Source organism: Lutra lutra, chromosome 2 (assembly GCF_902655055.1).
Source record: "Lutra lutra chromosome 2, mLutLut1.2, whole genome shotgun sequence".
NCBI lineage: Eukaryota > Metazoa > Chordata > Mammalia > Carnivora > Mustelidae > Lutra > Lutra lutra.
Window position 1 is genome coordinate 137,782,678 of NC_062279.1, and position 25,086 is coordinate 137,807,763.

Here is a 25,086-nt window from a genome sequence, read left to right on the forward strand (position 1 = left end):
ATTTGAGTAACAGAGCAAAGCACACTCAAGTTTTTTTTTTTTTTTAAGATTTTATTTATTTATTTGTCATAGAGAGAGAAGCGAGAGTGAGCACAGGCAGACAGAGTGGCAGGCAGAGGCAGAGGGAGAAGCAGGCTCCCTGCCAAGCAAGGAGCGCGATGTGGGACTCGATCCCAGGACGCCGGGATCATGACCTGAGCCGAAGGCAGCTGCTTAACCAACTGAGCCACCCAGGCGTCCCAAAGCACACTCAAGTTTTACCAAGTAGGCTCACACCAAAGCATTCTAAGGCCCAATGGATGCTCTTAGTGGGTCTCCCACAGAAATCCTGTCCCCAAGGAGATATTACTGAGTAACCTTTAGAGTCATATGCCTTTCCATTAAACAGTTCAAATTTCAAATAGTGGTCACAACTAGGGATGAAAGACAGAGAGGCTCTGTTTTGTTTTACCCCAAGAAGCTAATGTTGATGTACAACACATTCATTTAATATAGTTCACTTAACATGGACTGATCCACCACAGAGCAGATGGCCTTACAGACACCTGATCCCTGCCCTTATGCCAATTCAGTCAGGGCCAGAAAGAGGGAGTCAGAAGCTTGCTGGTGGCCGCCCAGGACCGTAGAGGCAGAACACTGATTTTCAAGAGTGGGATATGATCACTGCTCCATTCACCTGTTTGGTACTATTGCCGCAACACCCTAATCCTTAAACAGAGCTTGACAAAACAGGCTTGTTGTTAAGCCAGGCTGCTAATTGTGCAGGTAATTAAAAATTGGCTGCCCTCAGTTTGGCTCTCGTTCCCTACCTCGAAACCTTCCAAATCGGCGTTTGCCTTTCACAATGAGCAAAACACCTGCTCTGTTTCCCCCACTCATTTTCCAAAACTTTCAAATGCCCCTGCTGCTCTGTCGGAGCTGGGAAGGATGTCCGGGATTTCATTCACAAAGACGGCAGGTGAGCTGCAGGCAGCAGGGCTATATATAGCCAGGGACGACCGAGGGCGACCGCTGACGATGCTCCAAGGAGCTGAGGGCACGACCGCCCTAGTGGCCTCCTCCCAGGCTTCTCGGAGGACGCCCCGTTCCGTTCAGAGTTTCTGGCTCGAGGAGCCTGAGCATCAGTTCCTGGAGGCTGAGGGCCACGTGGTGGTGCGCGGCTTGCTGGCTTGTCTGCGCATGCGTGCTCGGGCAGGGACGTCCACGCGGGGCTGATGCGTCATCCTCCTATATTTATCCAGTTGCTGTTTTCCTGGCTCTGAGAAGCATCTGTAAAACAAACAAACCAACAAACCAAAGCTGCCTCCTCCTGCTAGGCAAGCTGTCTGAGCTCCAGAGACACGCGCTACTGTCTCCGTCTCTGTGTGTGTGTGTGTGTGTGTGTGTGTGTGTGTGTGTGCAAAGAGGGGCTGTGACTCCCGGAGCACCGGGTCACTGAGGAGACGCCTTCTCCCTCCTTCCAGCCGGCTGAGAGCTCACCATACAGGAACACGCGGCTTCCGTGCTCTAGCCCGTGGCCCTGCTGTCCTTGCTGGCTCCTAGGTAGGTCTGATTGGGAGTGGGACGATGTGAGCAGAATGAACATCGGCCTATCGGGGAAGGGAAGCTGGCCGGTCCGGCCTCCGGGGCAGGACAGACTGGGACCAGTGGCTGCAGTGGGAAGGAGGACCTGGGAAGTTAGCATGCGGTGTTCGAGCTGAAAGGGATCACTGGTAGCATCTACCCAAGACTGTTATCTCACAGGTGAGGAAACCAAAGCCAAGCAAGTAGCATCATCCAGTACCGGCGCTTGACCCGGAAGCAGGGCACTTCTGAATCCCAGTACAGTGACTTTCAGCGAGCTTGGACCCAGCAGCTAGAGCCTCAGCTCAGCTGCAGGCCGTTCTCCAGCAAACATCTTTCAAAACAGAAGGCCCAAAGATGATGCGCCGAAGACGGTTCACAAGTCTTGGCCAGGGAAGCCCACTGGTAGGCAGCAAGAAGTGTGTTGGTAAGGAGTGACTAGAAAGGTCACTCTCTGTCAGATCTCTGCCTTGTACTGAGGGCCACCTGCTAACGTATCCCTGTCACCACTCTGTGCTTGAGCCTCCGTCATGTCCCACTGTGCAGGCGGGCCACCTCCTGGGCACATCCTTTCAACAATGACCACTTTAGACTTTGTGGGCTATCTCAGCGTCAGTACCCACAGGGTGACTCAGCCTAGAAATATCCAAATGGAAAGATCCAGAAGCACCTGGGTGGCGCAGTCGGTTAAGTCTCCAACTCTTGGTTTCAGCTCAGGTCATGACCTCAGGGTCATGGGATTGAGCCCCACATTGGGCTCCATGCTCAGCATGGGGTCTGCCTGAGATTCTTTCCCTCTCCCTTCCCCTCTGCCCTTGCCCCCTGTACACACATGTGCTCGCTCTCTCTCTCTCTCTCTCAAATAAATAAGTAAAATCTGAAAGAAAGAAGAAAAGAAAGAAAGGTAGATCCAAATAAATCTGGGCTTCTTTGCCATTCCTTAAAGCCTATTCCCTCATAATAACTTATCCAGAAAAAAAAATAGATCCCACTTCAAAATCCTGAAGAGTGACAAAGATCTTTAGTCAAGCTTTCCTTGATGTAGGTAAGAAAGAGTTACTCAGAACTGCCTATTGAAAACTTGCTGCAAATCAGCTTCTCCATTCTGTTCTCCCCCAAGTCTCACACGCAGCGCATAGAAGCTACTCAAATTTCTCTCTTCCACTCTTGCAAAATCTCCAGCCCAGGGCTGCTTCTCCATCCCGACACTACCTCCTTTCCCCATTCTTGGGATCCTTCTGGGTCCTGGAGGTTTTCTTTGGAACCCTTAGGTGGTTCCATGCCTTTTCCTCTGTAAATCAAGTCACTTCTTTTCACTTTCTCCCAATTCTACTTTCTACCCCCTTCCCTGAGCTACTGGGACAACTGTCCTCAAAGTGTGGGGAGAGGAATGGTTGTAAATTCTTTTATGTTCATCCTTGCCACATGAACTATCAAGTCAAGCTGATGTGCAACCCGTTGTACTTGGTTGGGTTCCTCCATTATCGAATTCCTAAAGTGCCGGAAGTAATACAGTATTAATCAAAGGCTTCCTCAATCTGAGGCATCCTTATTTTAAAGAGGCTGCTGCTGCTTCTCAGACACAGAAAATAGCCAGCTTCTCCCCTGGACAGAAATGATTTTAGGATGCCATGGTGGGTGCATTCCCAGCTACCTAGCTGCTGCCAGCTGGATTCATATCTCCTATTTCATGAGGTTATGGTCAAACCTTAAATCAACCCCAAAGAAAAATAAACCCTTCAGGAGCCTTCTCTCTCCGTGCAATAGATCTTTGTCCCTGTTTTACCTGAATAGGACTCAGTGCCAAAAGCAGCAACCAGCACGCTCAGAGCATTCAGCATAATCTTTGCCATTGGAGAGAATCTTTTCTCTCCCTTGTAGGGGTCTGGCCTCAGACCAAATCACGGGAACTCTGACCCTTTTGAAAGTGTTGGCCAGTGGCTGCAGCCCCTCTCTTACTCTGCTTACTCTCCCCTGAGGGCCAAATACTCCCTTATCAGCTTGGTAAGTCAGAAGGTCTGAGCAGGAAACTCCACCCTTTCTTTCTCTTTCTTTTCTGGATCTCCTTGGCGGAGGATGGGTGTGTTTTGGTTACTTCCTGATTCCTGGGTGGCAAGCAGGAAGGGGTCAGAGTCCCCCTGCTGCTAGGGCCAGCTCTAAAGACCTAGCTCTCACTGTGTTCCAATGGAGGGACAAAGTAGATGCAGTCCTTTTGCTCTGCACCTACATTCTACAGGGCTAGCCCTCCCTTTCGGGGAGATGTGCCAAGTTTTAGACTTGGGAAAAAGCACTGGGGAGTCTGACTGTGACCACAATGAAGCTCTACTCTTCAATCTAGCTTTATCATTAATAAAACATATTCTTAAAATCTCCATTTGTCTGATTTCTGCAATTGTTTCTCCATAGCACTTGTGAAACCATAATGTCTGCCTTTCATTCAATTAAACTAATATTCAACGATTTTGTACATACCCCTAGGGAGGGAGCACATTAACTCTTTCCCTTATAATGAGTTCATCTAGATCATGCAATTAACATTTCCCAACCATTCACCATGAGTGAGTCTTAAACCAAGTGAAATTGTAGGGCCATCCCAGGTAAGTTCCTAGGATGATATCAAGGGTGAGGATGAAGACAAGCTCCATGATACAACTTACAGTGGATTTTTATCTCAATGTCAGACAACCTGTGAAAGTCCCCCCTCCTCCCGGTGAACCTGGACTTGGGCAGGTAGCAGCACAGTGGTGTGGTTAAGTGCGTGGCTCAGGGTCAGCACTTGATTTCATCCTTTCTCCACTTCAATCCTAAGGCTGTGGGCTGGGAACTTAACGCTCTTTTTTCCCTAATAAAGATTCCTTATCTGAGAAATTGGGACAATATCTCCTACCACTGTTGCAATGACAAAATTGTGTAATGATCTTAGAATAATTCTGGGCAAGTAGTAAGCCCTCAATAAATGTTAGTGATTAGTAGTAGCAGTAATAAAATAATTTTCTGTCACCAAAAATATTCCATCAGGATGCATCTTTAGAACATGTCAATGAAAAGAAATGTGCTTTGCTCTTAAAATAATTGTTTTATAAATATTCTAGAATGAATACCTTATTTAAGAGAGAAAGAGCTGTAGTGCTTTCTAGCAAATGTGAATTGTAATTTACTCATTAAAAAACAAATACCATTTTTGTCACCTTCCTCACCCACACCATCTCAAGGAACATTTCTTAGTTGCTTTTAAACCAAAGACACATGTCAGACGTAAGATGTAGTGACAACTGCCTCCTGAAAGTCTTGACATGGGCCCCTAAGTGGGGGCATTTCTAATTTTGAAACGAGCTATGTGGTTCAAAGCTCCATGCTTTCCAACAAGTAGATGATTGATAAGACTTTCTTGTTCACTGATCAAGCTTGGTAAAAAGGAAACACAAGAACTAAAAATACCGTTTATGTTTGAACTAGGGGCACTGAAAGTAAAAGGAGACCCAGATTTACATATGTGATTACATAATTATATATTTAACTGGTAGTTTGGAGTAAAATTATCCTTAAATCTGGGGATTTTTTTTGTTGTTTCATCCCATAAATTTGTAGTTGTTATCACCACAGGGCTGAATGGGGTTTTTTTTTGCTGATTTTCTTTTCTTTCTTTCTTTTTTCTTTTTTTTTTAATTCAAGGTACTGGTCATTCTACCACTTAGAAATTTTGCAACCTAGAGAACTGCCAAGAAAGAAATTCATTTGGATGTTAGATTAGCCTTTATGTGAATTCTCTATAAAACTGAGATGATGTCTTTCATTCACTAAGTAAAGGTGACGTAATAAATGCTGGTCATGTAGGTTCTATTCCTCCCCTCCTGCTGGAATGTCCAGGTGAGAGTCTCCTGAGAGTCCCTCCTGATGAGTCAGTTCTCCATCTTTTCATGCCAGGAGAGCCTCATGTCATTTGATGTATTTGTCATAAATTGTTGCATTTCTCCTTGAACAAATAAACTAACAGTCACTAACCTGAAGTTTATCCTGAAAGCAAAAACACCACCAAACTGGAAATGTGGATTTTCAACTTAGCATATGAGCTAATGTGGAGTGTAATAAGAACAGAAAATCCATCTGTTTTATTGCAGGTCTTCCATCTGTACCTAAGAGATAGGAGTCTCAAATCCAAGTTGCCTAGGCTAGTATCCTGGCGGAGGTGACCATTCAATTTAAGACTCTCTTACTAATTTATAAAGCAAAACCAAGGAAAAAGCAGCAAGTCATCGTTTCATGCAAGAATTGGATCCACTTCTTTATGCATTTTTGGGATTCTAGTGGTTCCCATGAGTGAGAACTCAGCCCCATAAGAGAAGCCGCATATATCAGAAGATAACAAAATATCCCAGGCTGATTCTTTCCTGGGCATCAATCTCCAGGAGACAGGGAAGCTAGAGTAGCAAATGTGGAAGTTGACAGGGCGGCAGGCCAGCTGTTCGATGGAGACCCTAGTGTCAGGAGTAATAAGAGGACAATGGGATGACCAGGGTCAGAGGGCCCCCGGGACCTGAGATTCTGTACAGTCATGAATGTGCCGGCAGTTCTCCAGGAGGGATGGCTATGTGGCTGCTGAGATGGCTCTTTGCCATTTCTTACTCTCCTATCTATTCTTATAGTAAACCCCTACCACCAAGTAAGTCTGAGTCCCTTGAACCCAAGAGAATCAGACACTGGATCATACTTTCTGTCAAGAATCTGAGGGTTAGCAGGCAAGCCAGTGTCCCCGTAGTAGGCTGGGACTCCCATGTAAATTACCTGGTTCTCTGACCCCAAGAAATCCCCTAAAGAACGTGATATTCTCTCTCCTCAGCAAGTGAAATAATAAAAATGCAAATCCCCAATCTTCCCCTGGATGTCAACAGACATTCCTTTTCTAGGGGGAAGTGACCTTTGAGTAACGGTACAAAGTAGTAGACTGTAGCTTAAATATTTTAGAACGGGAGAGTACGGGTAACAATCGCTAACATTTATTGTGTATCTCCACAGGTTCTGCGCTCTGTTACCTAATTTGATCTTCACAGCAGCCCTTTGTATATCTTCATGAGTAACGGGAGGTCACAAAACCAGAGGAAGTGGCAGAACTGGGATTCAAACTCAGCTTCAATTCCAGAGCTTGAGCTCCTAACCAACGTGACGTAAACTCTCAAGAATATTTCATCCTGTCTCTGAATGGGACATCTTCTGTTTCCGGTAACGTCTCTCATTAGCAGGTCCAAGTTGCGGCCCACACCCAGCCTCTTTGGGCAGCAAATAGGTCCTCTCAGTGTATCTACAGTGACACCCACCCTGTCTGGTGAAATTTCACTGATTTTCTGTCTTTCACTGACAAATCACAAGGGATAACCTTCTCTCTGCATGCTCTTTTTTCAACACTTTAACCTAGATTTTTAGACGTTTCTCCTTTCCCTGCTTCTTGCTTTTTGCTTCCATTTCCAAGAGATTCCTGGTTTCAGGCCTTCCTCCCCTCAACCCCCCAGGGGAGAGAAGCAGCACTGTAATGTGATTGCATTAGACATCAGAAACAGGCAGCCGCTTTAAAATCCCGGGTTCCTGTGAGCCTTCTGTGGTGGTGAAATATGGCCCAAACTAAGAAAATGAGTCCTACAACCAGGCATCTGACCACAGCTCTGGAAACGTCAGACAAAATGCACTGTCGCTCAAGCTTAGGCAGTCAGTCAGTCGTGGTCTCAATGGCAGAAACACCAGCTAAAAACACACATCTCTGCTGTGGTGATGTCAAGGACCTCTCATCTACCCACCTGGCACCAGGGCCTCAGTCCACAGAACTGAATGGGAGAACTGCTGTAATGCTCTAAATTGTTCACTTTGGGGACATTTTCATGCAAATGCTTATTTGAGTTTCACAGGATCCTTCTTACTTAGAACCTGGTAGGAGGCCGGGTCAGGAGGAGGACAGTTTCCCAAGTCAATGGCCACTTCCCAAGGAGGAAATCCATAGACTTTTTTTTCTCTCCTAGCTACAGATTCATAAATATTCTTTTAAAAATTATTTTTAATTCAAATTCAGTTTAGTTAACATATAGTGTATAATTAATCTCAGGTGTAGAATTTAGGGATTCATCAGTTGCATATAACACCCAGCGTCCATTCCATCACTACCCTCCTTCATGCCCATCACCCAGTTACCCCATCCCCCCACCACCTCCTCTCCCACAAATATTCTTTAGTTGTTTGTAATGCAAATACCAGCAACCATTTCAACTTATGTATGTAGCACTCTGCGTTTTCATAGAAACAGGTTTGCTTTTACATGAACCTTTCTAAGAACACACCTCCTGCTTAAAAGAGTCAAATCGTGCCTTTGTTTCAGTGTCTTCATTGAAAAAAGTGCACAAAGACCAAGAGAGAAAAATAGGGATTCTCAGAGAAGCAATAGGCATGGGGGGCTAGTGGCGGGAGGAGGGGGGAGGTTTTTCAGAACACCTGGGGGATTTATTCAAAGTGCTTTTCCCCTGCAGGCTCCACCACCCTACTCTACCTCATCCTAGAAGGAATCATTAGAATTGAAGGCACATTGAAGCCCTCAGATGCACCAGAGTGATAGAAAAAAATCTTTAGTTACTGGAATCCAAAACATTTTCAACAAAACAGAATGGTAACCAGGTCCCTGGGAATTGAATTCTTTATTAGCAGGCATGATTCTCAGTCTACAAATTACAATGTGCAAGCAATATTAAATCTCTATTTTTTCAGAAGTCTACTATATTGACTTGGAACTCCAATCCCTCCGAACTCGTGTGAAACTATAATCTCTGCCATTATTGAATACCCCCCTCCAAGGTCATATCTGTGGAGGTGGAGCACTCTGATAATTGTCATCTGTCCCATAGGTTTCCGCTAAGACTTCCATTGCCTTTGGTCCTAAGGACTTTTCAGGACTGGTGGTACGCTATGCTTCCAAGTCACAGCTAAGACAGGGGAATCTTCTATGAGGTAGCCTAGGGGTCTTGTCTGTCTACATAGCTCATGCAACTCTTCCTTTATGGGTTCCTGTGGCTCCCATTCCAGCTCTATTCCAAGATGGCCCTTGATCTCCAGTCCTCGTCAGGAACTACTTTCTAGTCTGGGAAAGAGTCTTGTCCTTCTGTTACCCTCTTTGCTTCTTATAAACCCTTGTGCTCTTCTTTCCCTGCAAATCTTCTAAGTTCTACTATAGGCTCAGGGTTCTGGAAACAAAAACCAGAAGTTCTTGGAAGTTATATCTCCTTTCTGTCCCACATATAACTCCTCCCACCCCCACCAATCCCCCAAACTTGAGGCACTTGAGCTCCAAGTCTGAGTAATAGAAACATACAGAAAACATGTAAAAACACATAAATAAGTGGCCCCAAATACCCCATCACATTTTTATACTCTCTTCATTAGTGATTCCCAGTTCTAGTTTCCAAATATTCCTAGAAAAATGTCTTTTGGCTATTATAAAAATCCCCTAAAACTTTTAAATTTCTTTCATTTTAATTTTCATCATGATAAGTGTAGTTTTTAATCCCCATCACCTATTTCACCTATTCCCCCTCCCCTCTCTCCTCTGTAACCATCAGTTTGTTCTCTATAGTTAAGAATCTTGGTTTATCTCTCTCTTTTTCCTTTGCCTGTTTGCTTTGTTTCTAAAATTCTACATTTGAGTGAAATCATATGGTTTTTTGTCTTCTTTGACTGACTTATTTCACTTAGCATAACACTCTCTAGCTCCATTCATGCCATTGCAAATGGCAAGATCTCATTCTTCTTTATGGCTGAATAATATTCCATGTATATATCACATCTTCTTTATCCATTCACCTATTAATGGATATGAGCTGTTTCCATATTTTGGCTATTATAAATAATGCTGTATTTTATTGTAAATAATAAACATAGGGATACATTTATCCCTTGAATTAGTGTTTTGTATTTTTTTGGTAATTAACCAGTAGCACAGATACTGGATCATAGGAGAGTTTTATTTTTAATTTTTTGAGGAACCTCCATATTGTTTTCCACAATGGCTGTACCAGTTTGCATTCCCACCAACAATGCAAGATGGTTCCTTTTGGTCTGCATCCTTGCCAACACTTGTTGTTTTTGTGTTTTTTATTTTAACCACTCTGACAGGTATGAGCTGATATCTCATGGTAGCGTTGATTTACATTTCCCTGATGATGAGTGATGTTGAACATTTTTTCATGTGCTTGCTGGCCACCTGTATGTCTTCTCTGGAGAAATGTCTGTTCATGTCTTCCAACCATTTTTAATTGGACTATTTGTTTTGTGGGTGTTAAGCTGTATCAGTTCTTCATATATTTTGGATACTAACCCTTTATCAGGTATGCCATTTGCAAATATCTTCTCCCATTCAATAGGTTTCTTTTTAGTTTTGTTGGCTGTTTCCTTCACTGCCTAGAAACTTTTTATTTTGATGCTGTTTATCTTTGCTTTTGTTTCCCTTGCGGCAGGAGACATACCTAGAAAAGTGTTGTGATGGCCAATGTCAGATAGATTACTGTCTGTCCTCTCTTCAAGGATTCAGGTGTCAAATTTAGGTCTTTAATCCATTTTGAGTTTATTTTTGAGTATGGTGAAAGATACGTGGTCCAATTTCATTCTTTTTCACGTGGCTGTCCAGTTTTCCCAATACCATTTGTTAAAGAGACTGTCTTTTTCCCATTGTATATTCATTCCTCCTTTGCCGAGAATTATTTGACCGTATAATTGTGGGTTTATTTCTGGGTTTTCTATTCTATTCCATTGATCTATATATCTATTTTTATGCCAGACCCATACTGTTTTAATTACTATCACCTTGTAATGTAACTTGGAAGTCCAGAATTGTGATACCTCCAGTGCTGTTTTTTTTTTTTTTTCAAGATTGCTTTGGCTATTCAAGATCCTTTGTAGTTCCATACAAATTTTAGGATTTGCTGTTGGTATTTGATATGAATTGCATTAAATCTGTAGATTGCTTTGGGTACTATAGACATTTTAACAATATTTGTTCTTCCAATCTGTAAGCATGGAAATGTTTCTATTCCTTTGTGTCATCCTGAATTTCTTTCATCAGTATTTTACAGTTTCAAAGTACAGGTTTTTCACCTCTTTGGTTAAGTTTATTCTTAGATATTTTATTGGTTTTGGTGCAGTTATAAGTGGGTTGTTTTCTTAATTTCACTTTCTGTTGCTTCATATTAGCATATAGGATTGCAACAAATTTCCATACATTGATTTTGTGTCCTGCAACTTTACTGAATTCATTTATCAGTTCTAGTAGTTTTTGGTGGAGTCTTTAGGGTTTTCTTTATATAATATCATGCAATCTGCAAATTTGTTTTAACAATTTGGGTAAAATCTGGGTGCCTTTTATTTATGTTGTCAAATTGCTGTGCTAGGACTTCTAATACTATGTTGAATAAAAATTGGCGAGAGTGGACATCTTGTCTTGTTCCTGACCTTAGTGGAAAAGCTCTGTTTTTCCACCATTGAGTATTGTCTTGGCTGTGGGTTTTTCATAAGGCCTCTATTATACTGAGATGTGTTCCTTATTGACCTACTTTGCAGAGGATTTTTATCATGAATGGATGTTGTACTTTGTCAAATGTTTTTTTCTATATCTATTGAAATGATCACATGTTTTTTATCCTTTCTCTTAGTGGTGTGACATATCATGTTAACTGTTTCATGAATATTGAACCACCCTGCATCATGGTAATAAATTCTACTTGACTGTGGTGTATTTTAAAAATGTATCATTGGATTTGGTTTGATAGTATTTTGTTGAGGATTTTTGCATCTATATTCATGAGAGATAACTGCCCTATAGTTCTCTCTCCCTCTCTCTCTCTTTTTGGTGGTATCTTTATCTGGTTTTGGTATTGGGGTGATACTGGCCTCACAGAATGAATCTGGAAGTTTGCCTTCTGCTTCTACTTTCTGGAATTTTAAGTCTTTCCTTATTTTATTTAAGATTTTATTTTTAAGTTATCTCGACACCCAATGTGGAACTCAACCCCGAGATCCAGAGCTGCACGCTCTACCGACTGAGCTAGGCAAGCACCCCTGGAATTTTAAATTTTAAAACATGACTTACGGTTGTGGTTAAAGCCAGAGATTTAAGAGCTAGAAAAAGCATTGTTCCTACCCTTACAAGAAGAAGAAAAAACTGAATAAGCTTCAAATTAACAACTTTTATAGTACCTATCAGAGAACTAATATTGCAGGCAAATAACTAACTTAAAAAGACTTAAAAAGGCTTGCAGGAAGAAACAGGATTCAAGCATTTGCTTACCTGAGACAGATGCTGCCCAAACCCATACAAGCTGGTAAGAAGATTAAACCAGAAATGTTTAAAGAATTGCTAAAGGCCGCGTGTGGGCTAGCATGAGAGTGTGAAGTCCCAGGGGGCTGCAGACATAGGATGGTTCATACCCTCTTGCAGGTTTTTCCTCTGGGAACACCAGGTGCTCATAGGGAAGATCAGGGAGAATCCTAAAAAAATGTCCTGTAAGGTGCTAGCTGGGGAAGGAGAACAGCAGCCATTGTCCACTGCCCAAATGTCACCTTGATAGATCTCCTTTATCTCTTCTACCCAACAAAGCATTAATCTGCAGCAGAAAGAGGATCAAAACTATACCCCGAGAGTATTGGTAGAAATTAACTCTAGCTAGAAGGGGAGAATGAGGGTGGAGAGATAGGGGGAGAAGTTTTTCCATTGGGGGAGGAGTGAGAATACTTGCTAGAGCCAGCACTATAGCTGGAGAAGAGGTAGGAACACCTGAGACCCTGGTTTCTAGTGTCCGTCTAAGATTGAGGCTTCATGAGAACAAAAGACGTCAACCCTCTGCCATCTACTACCACAATGCTAGCAAGAGCTGCTGTGTAATAGAGCTGAGAGAGCTACAAGGTACAGACCTTCTCTGGGCATCAACCTAAATGAACACCCCAAACTCTCACATCAAAGGCCTGGCAAAAAGGAAAATCTTGCTCCTCTCTGAGCGTAAGAAACATTGTTTTAGTATCTATTTTCGTATACAATATGTTCACCTTTCAACAACAAAAGCATACAGCATACAAAAGGGCAAGAAAAATCATAATCTGGAAAGATAAAGCAATCATCACAACCAGAATCAGACATATGTTGGATTTATCAGATAGGGAACTTAAAATTACTATGATCAATACATTAAAGATTCGAATGAGAAAAGTAAATAAAATGCCTAATCAGATAATTTTAGTAAAGAAATTAAAAATGATAAGAAAATCAAATGAAATGTTAGAAATCAAAAACTCAGTAAGAGATATTAAGAGTATCTTTGAGAGGATCATCAGTACACTTGACATAGTCAAGGAAAGAATCAATGAAGTTGACTATACATCAATAAAATGTACCCAAATGGAAACACAAGGAGAAAAAAAAATTGGAAAACAAACAAACAAACAAACAGCACAAGGTATCAAAGAGCTATTGGACAGTATCAGATAGTCTAACATACACATAATTTAGACTTTCAGGAGGAGAAAAAAGAGAGAATGGACAGAAAAAATATTCAAGAAATAATGGCTGAGAGTTTTCTAAATTAGTGACAAACACCAGACCTCAGATCCAAGGGGTTTAGAGAAACACAAGAAAAATTTAAAAACAAAACAAAACAAATAAAATAACTAAACAAAAACACTAAGACATACAAAAGACAAAATCTTGACAGAAGCAGTGGAAAAGACACATTACCTATAGAGAAATAAGGATAAGAATTACAGAAGACTTTTTGTAAGAAACTGTAAAATAGAATGATATCTTTAATGCACTGAAAAGGGAAAAAATGTTACTTCAGAATTCTACATTCAGAAGGAATGCCCTAAAGTATAGAAACAATAAAGACTTTGTCCAACAAACAAAAATGTAAGGACCTATCTATAAGCAGCAGACCCATCTTATAAGAAATATTGAAAGACATTCTTCAAGGTAGGAAAAAATGACATACCTCAGAATATTAGATCTGCACCAAAAAGTGAAGAGTATCACAAATGGAATACATGAAGGGCTTATAAAATCATTTTTATCTTATTTTAATTGCTCTAAAAAATAACTGACCATTTGAAGCAGTAATTGTTAGTATTATTGTGTTTATAGCATATTTTTTGTGTTTATAGCATATTTAAAAGTAAAATTATGAGAGGGAGAGAAGAATTGGAAATATACTCTTAGAGGTTTTATAACTATATGTGTAATAAGATAGAATTATTTGAAGGTGGATTCAGATTTTTAAAAATTTTATGGTATACCCTAGGGCAACCATTAAAAGAGTTTTTAAAGATTGAATTAAACCCAGAGAAGACAGAAAAGGCAAAAAGAAATAAATAACAAGTGAAAAAATAAACAGCTACTAAGATGGCATATTTTAATCCAATCATTTCATTAATAATCTTTAATGTGAACAGTCTAAACATACAAGTTAAAAAGACAGAAATTATCAGAATTGACTTTAAAAAAACCCACCTGGATTCAAGTTTATGCAGTCTATGAGAGACTCACTTTAAATAAAAAGGCATATTTAGGTTAAAAATAGAAGAATGGAGAAAGATACATCATCCAAACACTAACAATGTATTTATATTAATTTTAGACAAAGTAGGCTTCACAACAAGGAATATTAACAGAGATAAAGACAACATATTGCATTATGAAAAAGAAGTCAATTCTTGAAGAAAAGATAACAATCTTAAATGTGTATGCACCCAACAACAAGCTTCAAAATACATGAGGCAAAATGGGCAGACCTTAAGGAAGAAACAGACAAATTGACAATTTTAAATGGAGACTTTAACACCTCTCAAAAATTGACAGAAGTAGGTAGAAAATGAGTAGAAAGAAAATCAGCAGGGCAATGCCATCAACCAACTTGTCCCATTTGACATTTATAGAACACTGAACTCAACAGCAGCAAAATGCAAATTCTTCTCAAGTGCACAGAGAATATTATTAACAATAAAAAACTTCGCAATCTAAAATAATGAAAATATATGAAGTATATACTCAAACCATATGGAATTGATAATAATAGATAATAACATCAATAATATATGATATAGGCATCAAAGATACCATGTATCATAATGATATAATATGCATATATCAATATAACATTGATAAAAAGATATCTAGTAAATACCCCAATATTTGGAAATTAAGCAACACATATCTAAATAATGCATGGATTAAAGATAAAGGCCTTCAGGGAACTTGAAAGTATTTTGAACTGAAAAAGAATAAAAATACAATATATCAAAAATTTGTAGGATGCAGTTAAAGCATCTTTAAATGGAAATTTATATTTAAATGCTTATAATAGAAAAGAGCAGTAGAAAGATCTGAATTCAGTAGCCTATTCTCCCACCTTAAGACATTAAAGAGGATCTGGGGCACCTGGGTGGCTCAGTGGATTAAAGCCTCTGCCTTCAGCTCAGGTCATGATCCCAGCGTCCTGGGATCAAGCCCCACATCGGGCTCTCTGCGCAGCAGGGAGCCTGCTTCCTCCTCTCTCTCTGCCTGCTTCTCTGCCTACTTGTGATCTCTCTCTCTCTCTCTGTCAAATAAATAAATAAAATCTTTATTTAAAAAAAAGACATTAAAGAGGATCAAACTGAGTCTAAAGCAAGCAGATGGAAAAAGGGAATATGGAAGTAATATAGATCAGAAATGAATGAAATGGAAAACAGAAAACCAAAAGCAGATTCTTTGATGAAGTGATAAAATTAGTAAGCTTCTGGTCCAGCTGCTCAAGAAAAAGAGAAAGACACAATTTACCAGTATCAGGAAGGAATTGATCTCATAGGCATTAAAGAATAACAAGGGAATACTATAAATAAGTCCATATTCATAAATTCATCAGCTTAGATAAGATGGACCAATTCCTTGTAAGGCCCAAACCATTAAGACTCTCAAGAATACTTAACCTGAGTTGGCCTATATCTATTAAAGAAATTGAATCTGTAGTTTGACAATTCCAAAAAGAAACCCCAAATGATTTCACTAGTGAATTCTACAAAAATGTAAGAAATAAATAATGTCAATTATATACAATATCTTCCAGAATACAAAAGAGAAGGTAATATTTCCCAGTTCATTTTATGAAATCAGCATTACCCTAAGACCTAAACCAAACTGTATATTGCAAGAAAAGAAAACTATAAAGCAAGATAGATCACAAATATGAAGTCAAAAATTCTCAACAAAATATTAGCAGGGGCACCTGGGTGGCTCAGTGGGTTGAGGCCTCTGCCTTCGGCTCAGGTCATGGTCCCGGTGTCCTGGGATCGAGCCCCACATCGGGCTCTGTGCTCTGCGGGGAGCCTGCTTCCCCCGCCTCTCTATCTGTCTGCCTCTCTGCCTGCTTGTGATCTCTGTCTGTCAAATAAATAAATAAAATCTTAAAAAAAAAAATTAGCAAACTGACTAGCAATATATAAAAAGGATAATACATGACCAATTGAGATTTATCCCAGATCCTAGGAATACAAGAATTATAAGAATACAAGGCTGGTTCAAATAAAAAAATCAACATAATTTCCATGTCAACAGCTGTATCTATCTATCTATCTATCTATTTATTATCTATCATCTATAGCTATCTATTCAATAGAAGTAAAAACAAAATTTAACATTCATTCATGATGAAACCCTCAGAAAGTTAAGAACAGAAAGGGACTTCCTTAACCTTATATAGGGAATCTATGAAAACTCTTCAGCTAACACTATACTTAAGGGTAAGATACTGAATGCTTTTTCCCCTGGTTTAGGAATAAGTCAAGAAGTCCATTCATTCTCACTATACCTATTGAACATCATACTGGAACTCATAGCCAGTGAAATAAGCTAAGAAAAATAAATAAAAGGCATATGGATTTGAAAGGAAAAAGATAAGACTGCCTTTATTTGAAGACGATACTGTTGTCAATTCCAAAGATCTACAAAAACACTCCTGAAACTAGAAAGTTGTAAAAGATCAACAGGCAAAAGCCAATCATATTCCTATCTTCTGACAATGAAGAGTTGGATTGTGGTATTAAGAAAAAATACCATTTATAATTATACCCAAAAGTTAAGTACTTAAGTATAAACTTAACAAAAGATGTGGGAAAGCTGCTGTAACTATACTGATGAAATATATTAAAGAAAATATGTTGAGAAATATACTGTGTTCTGGGTTTGAAAGCATCAGTATTAAGATGTCATTTCTCCCCAAGTTGATCTTACAGATTCAATGCAAACTCAATCAAAACCCCAGTAAGCTTTTTATAGATGATGACAAGCCAATTCTACAATTTATACGGAAAGGCAAAGGACTTAGAATAGCCAAAACAATTTTTTTTAAAGATTTTATTTATTTATTTAACAGAGAGACACAGAGAAAGAGGGAACACAAACAGAGGCAGAAGCAGGCTTCCCGCTGAAGAGAGAACCTGATGAAGGGCTCGATCCCAGAACCCTGGGATCACAACCAAGCCAAAAGCAGACGCTTAATGACTGAGTCACCCAGGTGCCCCTAGACAAAACAATTCTGAAAAAGAAAAGGAAAAAGTTGGAGGACTCACACTATAGGATTTTAAGACTTACTATAAAGCTATAGTAATCAAGACAGTGTTGTTTTGGCTAATGGAAACATGCACAGAACAATGGAACAGAATAGAGAATTCATTCATGGACCCATAGAAATACAGCCATCTGAGTTTGCACAAAGCTGTCAGGACAATACAAAGGACATAGGAGAGTGTTTCCAACAACTGCTGAAACAACTGGACATACATGTAAAAACAAAACAAACAAACAAACAAACAAAACCCCTCTACATATATTTCACATCTTGAAGAATATTTAACTAAAGACAGATCATAAACCTGAAAGTAAAATGTAAAACTATAAACGTCTAGAAGAAAACAGCAGAATGTTGGAATGACCTGGAGTTTGGCAAAGAGTTTTTAGATATAAGGCTAAAAGTACACTCTACAAAAGGAAAAATGGATGAATTGGGCTTTATTAAAACTGAAATCTTTGTTCTGCCAAAGATATACCTAAGACAATGAAAATACAACACAGTCTGGGAAAAAATATTTATAATCACATATCTGACAAAAACGTGTATCCAGAATTGGTAACATCTTAAAACAATAAGAAAAGAAACAACCCATTTTTTAGATGGGCAAAAATTTGAATACATATTTCACCAAAGAAGATATTAATGCAAATAAGCATATAAAAGATGCTGAACATCATTTGCTACCAAGAAAATGTAAATGAAAACCATGTTGTAATAGCCCTGCATACTTATTAGAATTGCTCAAGTCAAAAAAACAAAACCCTGTCGGTACCAAATTCTGGTAAGGGGCAGAACAACAGGAACTCTCATTCTTTGCAGTTGAGAATGGAAAACAGTACAACCATGTTGGAAGACAGTTTGATTATATCTCATAAAGTTAAGGATATATTTACAACATGACCAGAAATCCCACTCCTACACATTTCAACTCCAGATGAGTGGAAACACACAGGAATGTTTATCACAACTTTATTCATAGTCATCCTAACTGGAAACAACCAAGATGTACTTTCAGGGGATAATGGGTAAATTAATTTGATATTCATACAATGGGTCATCACTCAACAATAAAAAATGAGTGAGCCACTGATTCATGCATAGTAACATGTATGAATTTTAAATGCATTCTGTAAATGAAAGAAATAACACCCCAAAGGCTACCTCTGGTATGATCGCACCTTTAGAAAATTTTGGAAAAGGCACATCTGTGGGGATAGAAAGCAGGTCAGTGGTTGCCAGGGCTGGGGGGTGGGCAGAGGTTTTCTATAAAAGGGCCACACCAGGTAATTTTTAGGGCAGTGAAATGCTCTATATGGTACTGGGGTGGTAGATACATGAATCTATACATTTGTGAAATCCCATAAAACTGTTCACTACAAAGAGTGAATTTTACTGCATGCACATTGAAAAAAAAAAAAATCAACCAAGATGTCAGGGAGCTCCCCAATAGGAAATACAGGAAAAAACTATTCACTGAGTAGCAACTTTTAAAGAATGTCGAAGAGTAGAAAAAAACACCACCAATAAATGGGGTATCATGACTTCAAAAAAGTTGATGTATAACTTTTTGACTCTTGTCCACTGTGAGGAATGCTGAGTTGATGTAAACTCCCAAAGAGCAAGGCCTGTGTTTGTCTCCCCCTGTAGGCCAAAGGATTACAGTACAGTGTTTCTCAAATGAAGAATATATGGACCGCCCCCCCCCCCCCCACTTTTAAAAAGAAAACCCTCGGGGCATGGTGGCTCAGTGGTTAAAGCCTCTGCCTTCGGCTCAGGTCATGATCTCAGGGTCCTGGGATCGAGTACCGCATTGGGCTCTCTGCTCAGCAGGGGGCCTGCCTCCTCCTCCTCTCTCTCTCTGCCTGCCTCTCTGCCTATGTGTGATCTGTCAAAAAAAAAAAAAAAAAATCTTAAAAAAGAAAAAAAAAAGAAAACCTTCTCATAGGTTGTCAACACATAATGTTGACATCTTTTATCATCTTGTTTTAAGACTATGTATAAACATACAAATATATAACTCTATGCTTATAATTCTTATGCAGATGTCAAACCAGAAGAGCAAACTGGAACTCCAATGAACCTCAATCTAGTAACATTAAACTGGTGAAACCTAATCACTGCTCACAATGTGGTTGGGTCTTCCGACATTCCCAGGCTGGACTACTGTTGAGTCTAATCAATGTTCCTGTCGCTATTTTCTCTTGAATTACACAAATCTCATTTTTTATAGCAGACCTTCATGTCATATAAGATGGCCTAAAGAGATTGGGACTCGCTTCCCACGTTAACACCATCATAATTACTACTAGACCCTGTTAGGTTTATTCTGTTCCTAGCTGTACCTCGTCTGTGGTACATGAGATTCCATGTAAGCTAAGCTTGGTCCTTGTCGGAGGAGGAGCACAAGTGTGAAGATAACCACAGTGATGCAGATGGACATAATCTGTCTATGTTTGTGGAGAAAAGACTGTTGGCGATTATGAGGGAGGACTCAGCTATCTTTGTCCCGAGACTTTGCTTTAGAAAATTCTGACAGGTGGAAGAGGCAAACATCGCCTTCAGGTGGGATTTCAGAATCTTGCACCACTACACTGATCTGTTTTGAACTATTTGGAATTGCCTAAGGTTACAATAATGCTTTCTACTGTGCTTTCAAGACTGAAAAAAAAAAATCACTTACAGATGACGATAACTCAATAACAGAATGCGTCAATTTAAAAAGAAATCTATAAAAAAATTGTTTGACGCCTGGTTCTGTTGATTACCTGTGCTTTGAAGAAATTTGTGTCATAACAATAGATAGTCAAGTGTGTACTAGAGTAATTTTTTTATATATTTCATAGGAAAAAAAACATGCCTTTGAATTTTTACAACGGTGTCTCCAGCTTTTGCTTAAGTATGTAAGATGGCAAGTTGGGGGCTGGACTAGGGCTGTGTCGGAGGGGGACAATGATTGGCATATTTTCCGGTAGTGCTCAGTGTGAATTCTGGTTGGACAGCTCAATAGATAAGACAGACAAAGATTTCCCTGCTCCCTCCACTCCCTGCACGTGCCTCCAACACCATGCTTGGGAAAGAGCTGCACGGAAATGGGTGCGCGTGTAGGTGATGGCGCCAAGTCCTGGCAGCCACACTTACCAGCTATGTTGTCCTTGGGCAATCACCAGCCTCTCTGTGCTTTCATCACCTCATCAGTAAAGTAACAGTAACAGGGATGAGGATCAAATGAGGAGATGTAGGTAATATCCAGAGAGAAAAGCTTGATACCAGGACGTACTCTACAAATGTCAACTATTATTACTGTCATTCCTCACACATTGGGTTGGGATCACCCATTTCCTCTTTTTGCTTTAAACTCAATGGTTCCAGGAGTCCCTGGAGGACTGGGACCACACTGTCTCCCTCTCTGTACCCACAGCTCTGACCACACAACACTCTGTCAGGGTGTTTGAACTGAAGAGTGTGAATCGAATTGGAGAATCGGAAAATTATTCATGCGAGAGCAAAAACATGGCAACCAAGCCAAGGGGCAAAAAGGAGTAACTTTCACTTTGGAGTGGAGGATAGTGACACCTGTGTGCCACTTCAGGGTCAACCTCTGTAACCCAACATATTTTCATCTCAATGCATTTAACAAATTATTCCTCGCAATGCCTTTAGGTGGGCTACTGACAATGATTCTGTACCTATAGTTTGTTTTATCTGCTGCAAAATAGACCTGAATGCTAATAAGGGAACTAATTTTTTTTAAAAAGCCTTATCCTAAGGTGCTAGAAATGTTTTGGTCTGAATGTTGGATATATTACATATCTGTAATCTTACAATTTGAAATATATATTTTTAAAACAAAATAACAAGTTTAAAACAAAATTAAAACAAAATTTTTAAAAAGTTCTTTGGCCATTGATAGCAATTCCATGTGATGCATATTTACAAGATCACCACTGCCACCCCAAGTGTCCCTTTCTTCGTACTTCCCAACTACTGCTCCCAAAGGCAACCTGTGTATACACAATATATAATCACGGGACATCTCTTGTTACTACTCACTTTGAATAGGCAAGCCCTCAAGGCTTCAAAACACTGAAGCTTTTTGTTACACGAGCACCCAAAATTAATGTTCATGTAATCTATCCACCAGAGGGAGCCAACACAGCCAGAATAATAACATACTGACCTTCGCAAATCATCAACCAAGTTTTTCAGACAAGGACTGCAGAGTTCGGACAATGCAAGTATCAATTTCTTAGTGCCTAGGAAAGCATGTGCAATTTTACTGAAGTCAGATTTCATTCATGGCTTTATTTTTCTCTTGAAAAGTAGACATTTAATAATAAGAAGCAATTGACTTCAGAGGCATTGATGCGAATAAATGCCTACTAAGAATAAGGATAGCTCACCTTTGGGGCGCCTGGGTGGCTCAGTCATTAGCGTCTGCCTTCAGCTCAGATCAGGACCCCCAGCGTCCTGGGATTGAGCCCCGCACCAGGCTCCCTGCTCAGTGGGAAGCCTGCTTCTCCCTCACCCACCCGCCTGCTTGTGTTCCCTCTCTTGCTGTCTCTGTCAAATAAATAAATAAAATCTTAAAAAAAAAAAAAAAAGGACAGCTCACCTTTGAAAAACACTTTATAGATTATTAAGAATTTTCAGAAATGAGAAATGAGTTTTGGCAATTGTTCTTCTTAATACAGAAATTTAATTTATAAATATAATTTGCACCTGTTGGAGATGAAAAAGCAGTTTCCATTGCATTGATGCAGGGCTATCATCAGCATGTATGCAAATTAGACCTGTGAGGTTTGGGGCATGGTTTTTTCAGCAGGGCAGGGGATAGATCCCAGGCCCCACACACCCTACCAGACAGCTCTGTACTGGAACAAGTGCGCAAGCACACTCGCAGTCCCCGAGTCTGGGCAGTGGTCGCCCCAGGGAATGCTTTGATAAGGCCTGCTCTTTCATAAAGATGATATTTTCTTAATCTCATGTCAAATGCAGTTCCAAGAGAACTGGGCAACTGCCCTCTTCCAATCAGAATGCTGACCTTGAGTTCTTCCTCTAGAGAAATTCTGGATGCACTAACTGAGCTATGGAAGTGAACATTTTTCATCCTGTTCTCCTTTGCCTCCAATCTACCCTGCCGGCAAGGTCTTGCTCATATTTCCCAAATTGCCTTTTTAAAAAATAATTTCCATTTCTTCTTTTTTTTTTTTTTTTTTAAGATTTTATTTATTTGACAGAGACACAGCGAGAGAGGGAACACAAGCAGGGGGAGTGGAGAGGTAGAGGTAGGTTCCCCATCAAGTAGGGAGCCCGATGTGGAGCTCGATCCCAGGACCCTGGGATCATGACCTGAGCCAAAAGGCAGACGCTAAATGACTGAGCCACCCAGGCGCCCCAATAATTTCCATTTCCTGATCACTCCTCATCAGCTTATTTTTGTAAAGGAATCTTTCTCATTGGATGGAAATGTTTGTAGGAGGAAACTGAAACCAGGCATTCACTTAAACATCTTATATGCGATCATTTCTCAATCCTTCCTTTATTTGACCTGACAACAGCTCTTAACTCTGTTGGCCACTCTGTTCTAAAAGAACAGTATCTCCATTTGGTTTCCAGGAAATGGCTCTTCGGATTCTCCTTCTTCTATGCTGGCTGCTCCTTCTCAGCCCTTGCTCTGATTTCTCCTTATATTCCTGATTTCTTAGGATGGACATACACAAACAATTCTCTCCTCTCCTCTGTCCACACCACTGCCTAAGTGATCTCACCTGGCCTATGGCTTTACACACCATCGATCACGAATATCTCCCAAGTCCCTATCACCTCCAACCTCTGCCCTGAACTACAGACTCATATTCAGTTGCTTATTCAACATCTCTGTTTGGATGTTCAAAGGCATTGAATGGATATGCCCCAAAGCAAACTCTTAATTTTCTCCCCCCACCATGTGCTCCTCTCGCAGTTTTTCCTTCCCAAGCAAATAATATCTCCTTTTTTGGTGGCTTATGCCAAAAACCCTGGAGTGATCCTTGGGTCATCTCCTTCTCTCACTCCCCACGTCAGCAAATGCTGTTGGTTCCTATTGTCAAATACGTCCAGAACTGGACTACTTCATCACCACGTCCACAGCTATCACTCAGGTCTAAATCAGCACCACCTCTTGGCCTGCATTATTGCACTGGCTTCTAATTCACTTCCGTGGTTCTCCCCTTCCTCCCCTCCCCACTCTCCAACCAGAGTCAACATTCTTTACCACAATCAGAGTGATTCTAAGTGAACCTAAGAGAGATCATGTCTGTTTTAGGGCATAATAAGTCCCACCTCACAGAGTGAAACCCAAGAATCTTGAGGACTCTACATGGTCAATGAACCTTGCATCATTGACTCCAAAGCTCTATGTGGACAGCCCCATGCTGTATTTCTGGATATTGCTCAAGCCTCACTGTCCTTTGTGTACTTTCTCTGAACCTGTCAAACCTGCTCCCACCTCCAGGACTTTGTACTTGCTGGTCTGTCTCTCAAGGATGCTCTTCCTTCAGATTTCCTTACACTTGCTTCCTCAAGTCCTTTAGTGTCTGCTCAAATGTCATCTTAACAGATAGGTCTTCCCTGACACACTATACTAAATAACACCACACTCCTATCACTCTCTATCTCCTGTACCCTGTATTATTTTCTTTCCTAGAGCTTCCTAACACCTCTCTCTGTTGTACGGATATGTGTTTGGGTATACATGTTTGTACATACATGCAGTATATACATTTGTATGTGTCTATGTGTGTGTGTGTTTGATCACTGTCTCCCCACCAAGAATGTAAGCTCTACGATAGAAAGCATTTTGTTTCATTCATTGTTATATCTCCCAGTGTCTAGGAAAATGCTAGCATATGAAAGGTGTTCCATAAATATTTGTTGAATGAATGTTGAATGCATCTAGGCAGTTTATATACTGACTAAAAGTTACATACAATATATAAAATAAAATGTGTTAAAATTTGCCTTAAATTTTCCCATGTTGCCCAAGCAGGATTGGGTCTCTTGGAAGGCATTAAAGAGATACAGTATTGGGGCGCCTGGGTGGCTCAGTGGTTAAAGCCTCTGCCTTTGGCTCGGGTCATGATCCTAGGGTCCTGGGATCGAGCCTCACATCGGGCTCTCTGCTCAGCAGGGAGCCTGCCTCCTCCTCCTCTCTCTCTGCCTGCCTCTCTGCCTACTTGTGATCTGTCTGCCTAAAAAAAAAAAAAGAGAGAGAGATACAGTATTTACCCCTGAAGCACAATGAAGCCACATAAGGTTTAATGAATATTGGAGAGAAATCTGCCATTTTTATTCTCCCTGAGTGAAGTCAACATTGTTTCTATTTATCACCCGATGGCCCAAACTAATTATTTATATAAAAATTCCTTGATGTGAACTGTTAGCATATTCAAATATATTTGAAATTGAATATCTGATCTAAATGACATGTCATTTAAATATACTTGTGAAAACCAAAGATAAATTCATTTAAAACAGAGTATAATTACTAATGATGTACTATACAGTGGCTAACTGAACATAAATAAAAATAATAAAATAAAACAGGGAATAATTAAGGAACAGTTTCTACTTAAAAAAAAAAACATACTAATAGCTAACCGGGTTTATAGCAGGCTAAAGAAGAATACAAATCTAAAATCTCCTAATGTTTCCTTTCTCACATGTTTTGGTGTTTGATCTTTACCTTTGAAATGAACAAGTAGAGGTAAAAAATGCAATATGAATCAGATAGGATATTTTAATACTGATGTAGTTTGGATGCCACGCACCAGGGTGGTTGGAGCGTGGGGTTTCGACCTGTACTGCCTGGGTATGAATCCCAGCTCTGCTACTTCCTGACCGAGGGTCTTGGGCGAACAATCTTGTTCAT

The 25,086-nt window shown here is 40.1% G+C and overlaps 1 long non-coding RNA gene across 2 annotated transcripts in view; it reads right to left on the reverse strand.

Annotated features, from left to right (window-relative positions):
• Positions 1-246: 246 nt before the first annotated feature.
• LOC125093416 (uncharacterized) overlaps positions 247-25,086 on the reverse strand; it is a 59,658-nt gene continuing 34,818 nt past the window's right edge. The window contains exon 3 of one of the 2 annotated variants that reach the window (XR_007125236.1): positions 247-1,269. This is a non-coding gene — a long non-coding RNA (uncharacterized LOC125093416). Of the gene's footprint in view, positions 1,270-2,972; positions 3,056-25,086 lie in introns of those variants that run through there. The other variant, XR_007125234.1, reaches the window with a different exon arrangement.